The 13,665-nt window shown below is 32.6% G+C and overlaps 1 long non-coding RNA gene across 1 annotated transcript; it reads right to left on the bottom strand.

The window, feature by feature from the left end:
• Nucleotides 1-748: 748 nt before the first annotated feature.
• LOC127708298 (uncharacterized) lies at nucleotides 749-13,407 on the bottom strand. Its single transcript, XR_007985236.1, has 3 exons — nucleotides 12,247-13,407; nucleotides 1,284-3,319; nucleotides 749-958 (listed from the first exon to the last, which is right to left on the bottom strand). It is a non-coding gene; the product is annotated as an uncharacterized LOC127708298 (long non-coding RNA).
• Nucleotides 13,408-13,665: the final 258 nt, after the last annotated feature.

Raw genomic sequence — 13,665 nt, 5'->3', positions numbered from 1 at the left:
AATTTCAGGGCTGATAGATCTTGGCCAATTGAACAATTTTACCCATGTCAGATTTGCTCTAAAAGCTTTAGTTTTTGAGATATAAGCCAAAAACTGCATTTCACCCCTATGTTCTATTTTTAGCCATGGCGGCCATGTTTGTCAATGGATTAAAACTTCGGATACAATTTATAAACTAGATATCCTAAGGAACATTTAGATGAAGTTTGAAGGTATTTGGCCCAGTAGTTTCAGAGGAGAAGATTTTTAAATGTTAGCAAACTTGATGAACACATTGTGTAAAATTGTCTTTAAAGGGCAATAACTCCTTAAGGGGTCAATTGACAAATTTGGTCATTTAACTTTTCTGTAGATCTTACTTTGCTGAACATTATTGCTGTTTACAGTTTATATCTATCTATAATTATATTCAAGATAATAACAAATAAAATGCTCCGCTGGGGCGCAGCTTGATACGACCGCAGAGGTCGAACCCTGAACAGTTGGGGTAAGTATGGACACAACATTCAAGCTTGATACAGCACTGAATTTGGATTGTAATTAAATATTTGACACAGCATAGGTTTCTGACACAGAATGAAGGTGGTCTAAGTACTTAAAAAATTTTAATTTACCTATTCAAACCATATCATTATTATTTGCTTTTATATATAAATCAGAAATAACCAATTTAAAATGGAAAATTTTAAAGAAAAAAAAGGAAACCGCCCCCCCCCCCCCCCCCCCAATTTTTTTAACCCCCTTAATATTCATCACCCCCAAACTCAATCCCAGCCTTCTCTTTGTGGTATGGTACCTTGCAGTACAATTTCAGAGAGATCCATACACTTGAACACAAGTTATTGTCTGGAAACGAGAAAAATGCTTGTTTTTTGGCCCCTTTTTGGCCCCAATTTCCTAAACATTTAGGGCAAATACCCCCAAACTCAAACCCAGCTTTCCCTTTGTGATATGGAACCTTGCAGTACAATTTCATAAAGATCCATACACTTACACACAAGTTATTGTCCTGAAACTATAAAAATGCTTGGTTTTTTTTGCCCTTTTATGGCCCCTAATTCCTAAAATTTTGAGGGAATTACCCCCAAAATCAACCCCAGCATTCCCATTGTGATATGAAACCTTGTGGTACAATGTCAGAGAGATCCATACACTTACACACAAGTTATTGTCATGAAACTAGAAAAATGCTTGTTTTTTGCCCCTTTTTGGCCCTTTATTCCTAAACTTTTTGGGCAATTACCCCCAAAATCAATCCCAGCTTTCCCTTTGTGATATAAAACCTTGTAGTACAATTTCATAAAGATCCATACACTTACATACAAGTTATTGTCATGAAACTAGAAAAATGCTTGTTTTTTGCCCCTTTTTGGCCCCTAATTCCTAAAATTTGAAGGCAATTACCCCTAAAATCAATCCCAGCATTCCCTTTGTGATATGGAACCTTGTGATACAATGTCAGAGAGATCCATACACTAACACACAAGTTATTGTCATGAAACTAGAATAAAATGCTTCGCTGGGGCGCAGCTTGATACGACCGCAGAGGTCGAACCCTGAACAGTTGGGGCAAGTATGGACACAACATTCAAGCTTGATACAGCTCTGAATTTGGATTGTTATTAGATATTTGACACAGCATAGGTTTCTGACACAGAAAGAATGTGGTCTAAGAACTTGAATTTTTTTAATTTACCTATTATGGTCCAATGTCCAAAATCAAAATACATGGTTAGATTCAGCATATCAAAGAACCCCATATTTTCAATTTTTGTTGAAATCAAACAAAGTTTAATTTTGGACCCCAACTTGGACCAACTTGAAAACTGGGCCCATAATCAATAAAATGCTTCGCTGGGCGCAGCTTGATACGACCGCAGAGGTCGAACCCTGAACAGTTGGGGCAAGTATGGACACAACATTCAAGCTTGATACAGCTCTGAATTTGGATTGTGATTAAATATTTGACACAGCATAGGTTTCTGACACAGAAAGAATGTGGTCTAAGAACTTCAATTTTTTTAATTTACCTATTATGGTCCAATGCCCAAAATCAAAATACATGGTTAGATTCAGCATATCAAAGAACCCCATATATTCAATTTTTGTTGAAATCAAACAAAGTTTAATTTTGGACCCCAACTTGGACAAACTTGAAAACTGGTCCCATAATCAAAAATCTAAACACATGTTTAGATTCAGCATATCAAAGTACCCCAAGAATTCAATTTTTGTTAAAATCAAACTAAGTTTAATTTTGGACCCTTTGGACCTTAATGTAGACCAATTTAAAAAACGGGACCCAAAATTAAAAATCTAAAAACACGGTTAGATTTGGCATATCAAAGAACCCCAATAATTCAATTTTTGATGAAATCAAACAAAGTTTAATTTTGGACCCTTTTGACCTCAATATGAACCAATTTGATAGCGGGCCCACAAAATAAAAAATCTAAATACATGGTAAGATTCAGCATATCAAAGAACCCCATATATTTAATTTTTGTTGAAATCAAACAAAGTTTAATTTTGGACCCCAATTTGGACCAACTTGAAAACTGGGCCAAAAATCTAAAATCTAAATACATGTTTAGATTCAGCATATCAAAGAACCCCATATATTCAATTTTTGTTGAAATCAAACAAAGTTTAATTTTGGACCCCAACTTGGACCAACTTGAAAACTGGTCCCATAATCAAAAATCTAAACACATGTTTAGATTCAGCATATCAAAGAACCCCAAAAATTCAATTTTTGTTAAAATCAAACTAAGTTTAATTTTGGACCCTTTGGACCTTAAGGTAGACCAATTTAAAAAACGGGACCCAAAATTAAAAATCTAAATACACAGTTAGATTTGGCATATCAAAGAACCCCAATAATTAAATTTTTGATGAAATCAAACAAAGTTTAATTTTGGACCCTTTTGACCTCAATATGAACCAATTTGATAGCGGGCCCACAAATAAAAAATCTAAATACATGGTAAGATTCAGCATATCAAAGAACCCCATATATTCAATTTTTGTTGAAATCAAACAAAGTTTAATTTTGGACCCCAATTTGGACCAACTTGAAAACTGGGCCAAAAATCTAAAATCTAAATACATGTTTAGATTCAGCATATCAAAGAACCCCATATATTCAATTTTTGTTGAAATCAAACAAAGTTTAATTTTGGACCCCAACTTGGACCAACTTGAAAACTGGGCCCATAATCAAAAATCTAAACACATGTTTAGATTCAGCATATCAAAGAACCCCAAGAATTCAATTTTTGTTAAAATCAAACTAAGTTTAATTTTGGACCCTTTGGACCTTAATGTAGACCAATTTAAAAACGGGACCCAAAATTAAAAATCTAAATACACGCTTAGATTTGGCATATCAAAGAACCCCAATAATTCAATTTTTGATGAAATCAAACAAAGTTTAATTTTGGACCCTTTTGACCTCAATATGAACCAATTTGATAGCGGGTCCACAAATAAAAAATCTAAATACATGGTTAGATTCAGCATATCAAAGAACCCCAAGAATTCAATTTTTGATGAAATCAAACAAAGTTTAATTTTGGACCCTTTTGACCTCAATGTGGACAAAGTTGATAATGGGGCCCAAAAATCAAAAATCTAAATACATGGTTAGATTCAGCATATCAAAGAACCCCATATATTCAATTTTTGTTGAAATCAAACAAAGTTTAATTTTGCACCCCGATTTGGACCAACTTGAAAACTGGGCCCATAATCAAAAATCTAAATACATGTTTAGATTCAGCATATCAAAGAACCCTAAAAATTCAATTTTTGTTAAAATCAAACTAAGTTTAATTTTGGACCCTTTTGACCTTAATGTAGACCAATTTGAAAACGGAACCAAAAATTAAGAATCTAAATACACGGTTAGATTTGGAATATCAAAGAACCCCAATAATTCAATTTTTGATGAAATCAAACAAAGTTAAATTTTGGACCCTTTGGACCTCAATGTGGACCAATTTAAAAACGGGGCCCAAAATCCAAAAACTTAATACTTGGTTAGATTCAGCATATTAAAGAACCCCAAGAATTCAAGAATAAAACCCCATTGAAATTGATCAAGAAATAAGCAATTTATACAAAGTATCTTCTTTTGCACAATACTGTGCAATTGAATATTTCTTGCTATTGTGCAATACTGTACAATTGACAATTTCTTGCTATTGCGCAATATTGTGCTATTGGATATTTCTTGCTATTGCGCAATACTGTGCAATTGAAGATTTCTTGCTATTGCGCAATACTGTGCAATTGAAGATTTCTTGCAATTGTGCAATACTGTGCAATTGAAAATTTCTTGCTATTGCACAATACTTATTATATAATAATTTACACATCCTGTTTGGTGTGTATCTCCTACCATATCATTATTATTTGCTTTAAATATTAATCAGAAATAACCAACTTAAAATGGAAAATTTTAAAAGAAAAAAAAAAAGGAAAAAAAGAAAAAAAAAGAAAAAACCCCCCCCCCCCCCCCAAATTTTTGAACCCCCTTATGATTCATCACCCCCAAACTCAATCCCAGCCTTCCCTTTGTGATATGGTACCTTGCAGTACAATTTCAGAGAGATCCATACACTTGAACACAAGTTATTGTCTGGAAACTAGAAAAATGCTTATTTTTGGCCCCTTTTTGGCCCCCTATTCCTAAATGTTTCGGGCAATTACCCACAAACTCAATTCCAGCTTTCCCTTTGTGATATGGAACCTTGTAGTACAATTTCATAAAGATCCATACACTTACACACAAGTTATTGTCATGAAACTAGAAAAATGCTTGTTTTTTGCCCCTTTTTTGGCCCGTAATTCCTAAAATTTTGAGGCAATTACCCCCAAAATCAATTACAGCCTTCCCTTTGTGATATGGAACCTTGTGGTACAATGTCAGAGAGATCCATACACTTACACACAAGTTATTGTCTGGAAGTTACAAAAATGCTTATTTTTGGCCCCTAATTCCTTAACTGTTGGTACCATAACCCCCAAAATCAATCCCAACCTTCCTTTCGTGGTATTAAACCTTATGGTAAAATTTCATGGAGATCCATTGACTTAAACTAAAGTTAGAGTGCGAAAACCAATGTGTCTTCGGACGACGCCGGACGACGACGACGACGACGACGACGACACCAACGTCATACCAATATACGACCAAAAAATTTTCAATTTTTGCGGTCGTATAAAAATCTAAACAGATGTTTAGATTCAGCATATCAAAGAACCCCAATAATTCAATTTTTGCTAAAATCAAAATAAGTTTAATTTTGGACCCTTTGGACCTTAATGTAGACCAATTTTAAAAAATGGGACCCAAATTAAAAATCTAAAAACACAGTTAGATTTGGCATATCAAAGAACCCCAATAATTCAATTTTTGATGAAATCAAACAAAGTTTAATTTTAGACCCTTTTGACCTCAATATGAACCAATTTGATAGCGGGGCCCACAAATAAAAAATCTAAATACATGGTTAGATTCAGCATATCAAAGAACCTCATATATTCAATTTTTGTTGAAATCAAACAAAGTTTAATTTTGGACCCCAATTTGGACCAACTTGAAAACTGGGCCCATAATCAATAATCTAAATACATGTTTAGATTCAGCATATCAAAGAACCCCATATATTCAATTTTTGCTGAAATCAAACAAAGTTTAAATACTGGACCCTATCTTGGACCAACTTGAAAACTGGGCCTATAATCAAAAATCTAAACACATGTTTAGATTAAGCATATCAAAGAACCCCAAGAATTCAATTTTTGTTAAAATCAAACTAAGTTTAATTTTGGACCCTTTGGACCTTACTGTAGACCAATTTAAATAAAATGCTTCGCTGGGGCGCAGCTTGATACGACCGCAGAGGTCGAACCCTGAACAGTTGGGGCAAGTATGGACACAACATTCAAGCTTGATACAGCTCTGAATTTGGATTGTTATTAGATATTTGACACAGCATAGGTTTCTGACACAGAAAGAATGTGGTCTAAGAACTTGAATTTTTTTAATTTACCTATTATGGTCCAATGTCCAAAATCAAAATACATGGTTAGATTCAGCATATCAAAGAACCCCATATTTTCAATTTTTATTGAAATCAAACAAAGTTTAATTTTGGACCCCAACTTGGACCAACTTGAAAACTGGGCCCATAATCAATAAAATGCTTCGCTGGGCGCAGCTTGATACGACCGCAGAGGTCGAACCCTGAACAGTTGGGGCAAGTATGGACACAACATTCAAGCTTGATACAGCTCTGAATTTGGATTGTGATTAAATATTTGACACAGCATAGGTTTCTGACACAGAAAGAATGTGGTCTAAGAACTTCAATTTTTTTAATTTACCTATTATGGTCCAATGCCCAAAATCAAAATACATGGTTAGATTCAGCATATCAAAGAACCCCATATATTCAATTTTTGTTGAAATCAAACAAAGTTTAATTTTGGACCCCAACTTGGACAAACTTGAAAACTGGTCCCATAATCAAAAATCTAAACACATGTTTAGATTCAGCATATCAAAGTACCCCAAGAATTCAATTTTTGTTAAAATCAAACTAAGTTTAATTTTGGACCCTTTGGACCTTAATGTAGACCAATTTAAAAAACGGGACCCAAAATTAAAAATCTAAAAACACGGTTAGATTTGGCATATCAAAGAACCCCAATAATTCAATTTTTGATGAAATCAAACAAAGTTTAATTTTGGACCCTTTTGACCTCAATATGAACCAATTTGATAGCGGGCCCACAAAATAAAAAATCTAAATACATGGTAAGATTCAGCATATCAAAGAACCCCATATATTTAATTTTTGTTGAAATCAAACAAAGTTTAATTTTGGACCCCAATTTGGACCAACTTGAAAACTGGGCCAAAAATCTAAAATCTAAATACATGTTTAGATTCAGCATATCAAAGAACCCCATATATTCAATTTTTGTTGAAATCAAACAAAGTTTAATTTTGGACCCCAACTTGGACCAACTTGAAAACTGGTCCCATAATCAAAAATCTAAACACATGTTTAGATTCAGCATATCAAAGAACCCCAAAAATTCAATTTTTGTTAAAATCAAACTAAGTTTAATTTTGGACCCTTTGGACCTTAAGGTAGACCAATTTAAAAAACGGGACCCAAAATTAAAAATCTAAATACACAGTTAGATTTGGCATATCAAAGAACCCCAATAATTAAATTTTTGATGAAATCAAACAAAGTTTAATTTTGGACCCTTTTGACCTCAATATGAACCAATTTGATAGCGGGCCCACAAATAAAAAATCTAAATACATGGTAAGATTCAGCATATCAAAGAACCCCATATATTCAATTTTTGTTGAAATCAAACAAAGTTTAATTTTGGACCCCAATTTGGACCAACTTGAAAACTGGGTCAAAAATCTAAAATCTAAATACATGTTTAGATTCAGCATATCAAAGAACCCCATATATTCAATTTTTGTTGAAATCAAACAAAGTTTAATTTTGGACCCCAACTTGGACCAACTTGAAAACTGGGCCCATAATCAAAAATCTAAACACATGTTTAGATTCAGCATATCAAAGAACCCCAAGAATTCAATTTTTGTTAAAATCAAACTAAGTTTAATTTTGGACCCTTTGGACCTTAATGTAGACCAATTTAAAAACGGGACCCAAAATTAAAAATCTAAATACACGCTTAGATTTGGCATATCAAAGAACCCCAATAATTCAATTTTTGATGAAATCAAACAAAGTTTAATTTTGGACCCTTTTGACCTCAATATGAACCAATTTGATAGCGGGTCCACAAATAAAAAATCTAAATACATGGTTAGATTCAGCATATCAAAGAACCCCAAGAATTCAATTTTTGATGAAATCAAACACAGTTTAATTTTGGACCCTTTTGACCTCAATGTGGACAAAGTTGATAATGGGGCCCAAAAATCAAAAATCTAAATACATGGTTAGATTCAGCATATCAAAGAACCCCATATATTCAATTTTTGTTGAAATCAAACAAAGTTTAATTTTGGACCCCAATTTGGACCAACTTGAAAACTGGGCCAAAAATCTAAAATCTAAATACATGTTTAGATTCAGCATATCAAAGAACCCCATATATTCAATTTTTGTTGAAATCAAACAAAGTTTAATTTTGGACCCCAACTTGGACCAACTTGAAAACTGGTCCCATAATCAAAAATCTAAACACATGTTTAGATTCAGCATATCAAAGAACCCCAAAAATTCAATTTTTGTTAAAATCAAACTAAGTTTAATTTTGGACCCTTTGGACCTTAAGGTAGACCAATTTAAAAAACGGGACCCAAAATTAAAAATCTAAATACACAGTTAGATTTGGCATATCAAAGAACCCCAATAATTAAATTTTTGATGAAATCAAACAAAGTTTAATTTTGGACCCTTTTGACCTCAATATGAACCAATTTGATAGCGGGCCCACAAATAAAAAATCTAAATACATGGTAAGATTCAGCATATCAAAGAACCCCATATATTCAATTTTTGTTGAAATCAAACAAAGTTTAATTTTGGACCCCAATTTGGACCAACTTGAAAACTGGGTCAAAAATCTAAAATCTAAATACATGTTTAGATTCAGCATATCAAGAACCCCATATATTCAATTTTTGTTGAAATCAAACAAAGTTTAATTTTGGACCCCAACTTGGACCAACTTGAAAACTGGGCCCATAATCAAAAATCTAAACACATGTTTAGATTCAGCATATCAAAGAACCCCAAGAATTCAATTTTTGTTAAAATCAAACTAAGTTTAATTTTGGACCCTTTGGACCTTAATGTAGACCAATTTAAAAACGGGACCCAAAATTAAAAATCTAAATACACGCTTAGATTTGGCATATCAAAGAACCCCAATAATTCAATTTTTGATGAAATCAAACAAAGTTTAATTTTGGACCCTTTTGACCTCAATATGAACCAATTTGATAGCGGGTCCACAAATAAAAAATCTAAATACATGGTTAGATTCAGCATATCAAAGAACCCCAAGAATTCAATTTTTGATGAAATCAAACAAAGTTTAATTTTGGACCCTTTTGACCTCAATGTGGACAAAGTTGATAATGGGGCCCAAAAATCAAAAATCTAAATACATGGTTAGATTCAGCATATCAAAGAACCCCATATATTCAATTTTTGTTGAAATCAAACAAAGTTTAATTTTGCAACCCGATTTGGACCAACTTGAAAACTGGGCCCATAATCAAAAATCTAAATACATGTTTAGATTCAGCATATCAAAGAACCCTAAAAATTCAATTTTTGTTAAAATCAAACTAAGTTTAATTTTGGACCCTTTTGACCTTAATGTAGACCAATTTGAAAACGGAACCAAAAATTAAGAATCTAAATACACGGTTAGATTTGGAATATCAAAGAACCCCAATAATTCAATTTTTGATGAAATCAAACAAAGTTAAATTTTGGACCCTTTGGACCTCAATGTGGACCAATTTAAAAACGGGGCCCAAAATCCAAAAACTTAATACTTGGTTAGATTCAGCATATTAAAGAACCCCAAGAATTCAAGAATAAAACCCCATTGAAATTGATCAAGAAATAAGCAATTTATACAAAGTATCTTCTTTTGCACAATACTGTGCAATTGAATATTTCTTGCTATTGTGCAATACTGTACAATTGACAATTTCTTGCTATTGCGCAATATTGTGCTATTGGATATTTCTTGCTATTGCGCAATACTGTGCAATTGAAGATTTCTTGCTATTGCGCAATACTGTGCAATTGAAGATTTCTTGCAATTGTGCAATACTGTGCAATTGAAAATTTCTTGCTATTGCACAATACTTATTATATAATAATTTACACATCCTGTTTGGTGTGTATCTCCTACCATATCATTATTATTTGCTTTAAATATTAATCAGAAATAACCAACTTAAAATGGAAAATTTTAAAAGAAAAAAAAAAAGGAAAAAAAGAAAAAAAAAGAAAGAAAAAAAATCCCCCCCCCAAATTTTTTGAACCCCCTTATGATTCATCACCCCCAAACTCAATCCCAGCCTTCCCTTTGTGATATGGTACCTTGCAGTACAATTTCAGAGAGATCCATACACTTGAACACAAGTTATTGTCTGGAAACTAGAAAAATGCTTATTTTTGGCCCCTTTTTGGCCCCCTATTCCTAAATGTTTCGGGCAATTACCCACAAACTCAATTCCAGCTTTCCCTTTGTGATATGGAACCTTGTAGTACAATTTCATAAAGATCCATACACTTACACACAAGTTATTGTCATGAAACTAGAAAAATGCTTGTTTTTTGCCCCTTTTTTGGCCCGTAATTCCTAAAATTTTGAGGCAATTACCCCCAAAATTAATTACAGCCTTCCCTTTGTGATATGGAACCTTGTGGTACAATGTCAGAGAGATCCATACACTTACACACAAGTTATTGTCTGGAAGTTACAAAAATGCTTATTTTTGGCCCCTTTTTGACCCCTAATTCCTTAACTGTTGGTACCATAACCCCCAAAATCAATCCCAACCTTCCTTTCGTGGTATTGAACCTTATGGTAAAATTTCATGGAGATCCATTGACTTAAACTAAAGTTAGAGTGCGAAAACCAATGTGTCTTCGGACGACGCCGGACGACGACGACGACGACGCCAACGTCATACCAATATACGACCAAAAAATTTTCAATTTTTGCGGTCGTATAAAAATCTAAACAGATGTTTAGATTCAGCATATCAAAGAACCCCAATAATTCAATTTTTGCTAAAATCAAAATAAGTTTAATTTTGGACCCTTTGGACCTTAATGTAGACCAATTTTAAAAAATGGGACCCAAATTAAAAATCTAAAAACACAGTTAGATTTGGCATATCAAAGAACCCCAATAATTCAATTTTTGATGAAATCAAACAAAGTTTAATTTTAGACCCTTTTGACCTCAATATGAACCAATTTGATAGCGGGGCCCACAAATAAAAAATCTAAATACATGGTTAGATTCAGCATATCAAAGAACCTCATATATTCAATTTTTGTTGAAATCAAACAAAGTTTAATTTTGGACCCCAATTTGGACCAACTTGAAAACTGGGCCCATAATCAATAATCTAAATACATGTTTAGATTCAGCATATCAAAGAACCCCATATATTCAATTTTTGTTGAAATCAAACAAAGTTTAAATACTGGACCCTATCTTGGACCAACTTGAAAACTGGGCCTATAATAAAAAATCTAAACACATGTTTAGATTAAGCATATCAAAGAACCCCAAGAATTCAATTTTTGTTAAAATCAAACTAAGTTTAATTTTGGACCCTTTGGACCTTAATGTAGACCAATTTAAATAAAATGCTTCGCTGGGGCGCAGCTTGATACGACTGCAGAGGTCGAACCCTGAACAGTTGGGGCAAGTATGGACACAACATTAGAGCTTGATACAGCTCTGAATTTGGATTGTTATTAAATATTTGACACAGCATAGGTTTCTGACACAGAAAGAATGTGGTCTAAGAACTTGAATTTTTTTAATTTACCTATTATGGTCCAATGTCCAAAATCAAAATACATGGTTAGATTCAGCATATCAAAGAACCCCATATATTCAATTTTTGTTAAAATCAAACAAAGTTTAATTTTGGACCCCAACTTGGACAAACTTGAAAACTGGGCCCATAATCAAAAATCTAAACACATGTTTAGATTCAGCATATCAAAGAACCCCAAGAATTCAATTTTTGCTAAAATCAAACTAAGTTTAATTTTGGACCCTTTGGACCTTAATGTAGACCAATTTAAAAAACAGGACTTAAAATTAAAAATCTAAATACACGGTTAGATTTGGAATATCAAAGAACCTCAATATTTCAATTTTTGATGAAATCAAACAAAGTTTAATTTTGGACCCTTTTGACCTCAATATGAACCAATTTGATAGCGGGGCCCACAAATAAAAAATCTAAATTCATGGTTAGATTCAGCATATCAAAGAACCCCATATATTCAATTTTTGTTGAAATAAAAAAAAGTTTAATTTTGGACCACAACTTGGACCAACTTGAAAACTGGGCCCATAATCAAAAATCTAAACACATGTTTAGATTCAGCATATCAAAGAACCCCAAGAATTCAATTTTTGTTAAAATCAAACTTAAGTTTAATTTTGGATCCTTTGGACCTCAATGAAGACCAATTTAAAAAACGGAACCCAAATTAAAAATCTAAAAACACGGTTAGATTTGGCATATCAAAGAACCCCAATAATTCAATTTTCGATGAAATCAAACAAAGTTTAATTTTGGACCCTTTTGACCTCAATATGAACCAATTTGATAGGGGGGCCTACAAATAAAAAATCTAAATACATGGTTAGATTCAGCATATCAAAGAACCTCATATATTCAATTTTTGTTGAAATCAAACAAAGTTTAATTTTGGACCCCAATTTGGACCAACTTGAAAACTGGGCCCATAATCAAAAATCTAAATACATGTTTAGATTCAGCATATCAAAGAACCCCATATATTCAATTTTTGTTGAAATCAAACAAAGTTTAAATACTGGACCCTATCTTCGACCAACTTGAAAACTGGGCCCATAATCAAAAATCTAAACACAAGTTTAGATTCAGCAAATCAAAGAACCCCAAGAATTAAATTTTTGTCAAAATCAAACTAAGTTTAATTTTGGACCCTTTGGACCTCAATGTAGACCAATTTAAAAAACAGGACCCAAAATTAAAAACCTCAATACACGGTTAGATTTGGAATATCAAAGAACCCCAATAATTCAATTTTAGATGAAATCAAACAAAGTTTAATTTTGGACCCTTTTGACCTCAATATGAACCAATTAGATAACGGGGTCCACAAATAAAAAATCTAAATACATGGTTAGATTCAGCATATCAAAGAACCCCATATATTCAATTTTTGTTGAAATCAAACAAAGTTTAATTTTGGACCCCAATTTGGACCAACTTGAAAACTGGGCCAAAAATCAAAAATCTAAATACATGTTTAGATTCAGCATATCAAAGAACCTCATATATTCAATTTTTGCTAAAATCAAACAAAGTTTAATTTTGGACCCTTTGGACATTAATGTAGACCAATTTGAAAACTGGACCCAAAATTAAAAATCTAAATACACTGTTAGATTCGGCATAACAAATAAATAAATGTGATCAAAGATTTTACAAATCTAATGCGCCATACTGTGCAATTAAAGATTACTTCTTGAAATTTTTCAATATTTGAAATTTGAAAAAAAAATAATATTTGAAGAATAATTCTTTTTAATTTCTGAAATCTGAAATGAGAAAAATTGGCCCCCCACAATTTCTTTTTATCCCCCCCCCCTTTTTCCCCCAAAAAAATTCTTTCCCTCAAGATATGGTCATAATCTCAATTCAAATTTCCAATGGAGATGGCAACCATAATTACCCATTTAAATTTACCATAGTGCTAACTTAATCTATTTTATAATAGAATTAATAAAAATATAGTGTCAAATCTTTCATATGGATTTTTTTGTAAAAAAAAAAGATGAAAACATTTGCAGATATTTTTACTGGTCTTCCTTTATAAATATGCA

This window comes from Mytilus californianus, unplaced genomic scaffold (assembly GCF_021869535.1).
Source record: "Mytilus californianus isolate M0D057914Y unplaced genomic scaffold, xbMytCali1.0.p SCAF_7, whole genome shotgun sequence".
NCBI classification, from domain to species: Eukaryota; Metazoa; Mollusca; class Bivalvia; order Mytilida; family Mytilidae; genus Mytilus; species Mytilus californianus.
Note: the sequence above shows the minus strand (reverse complement) of the source record. Positions and strands in the feature narration are given on the sequence as shown.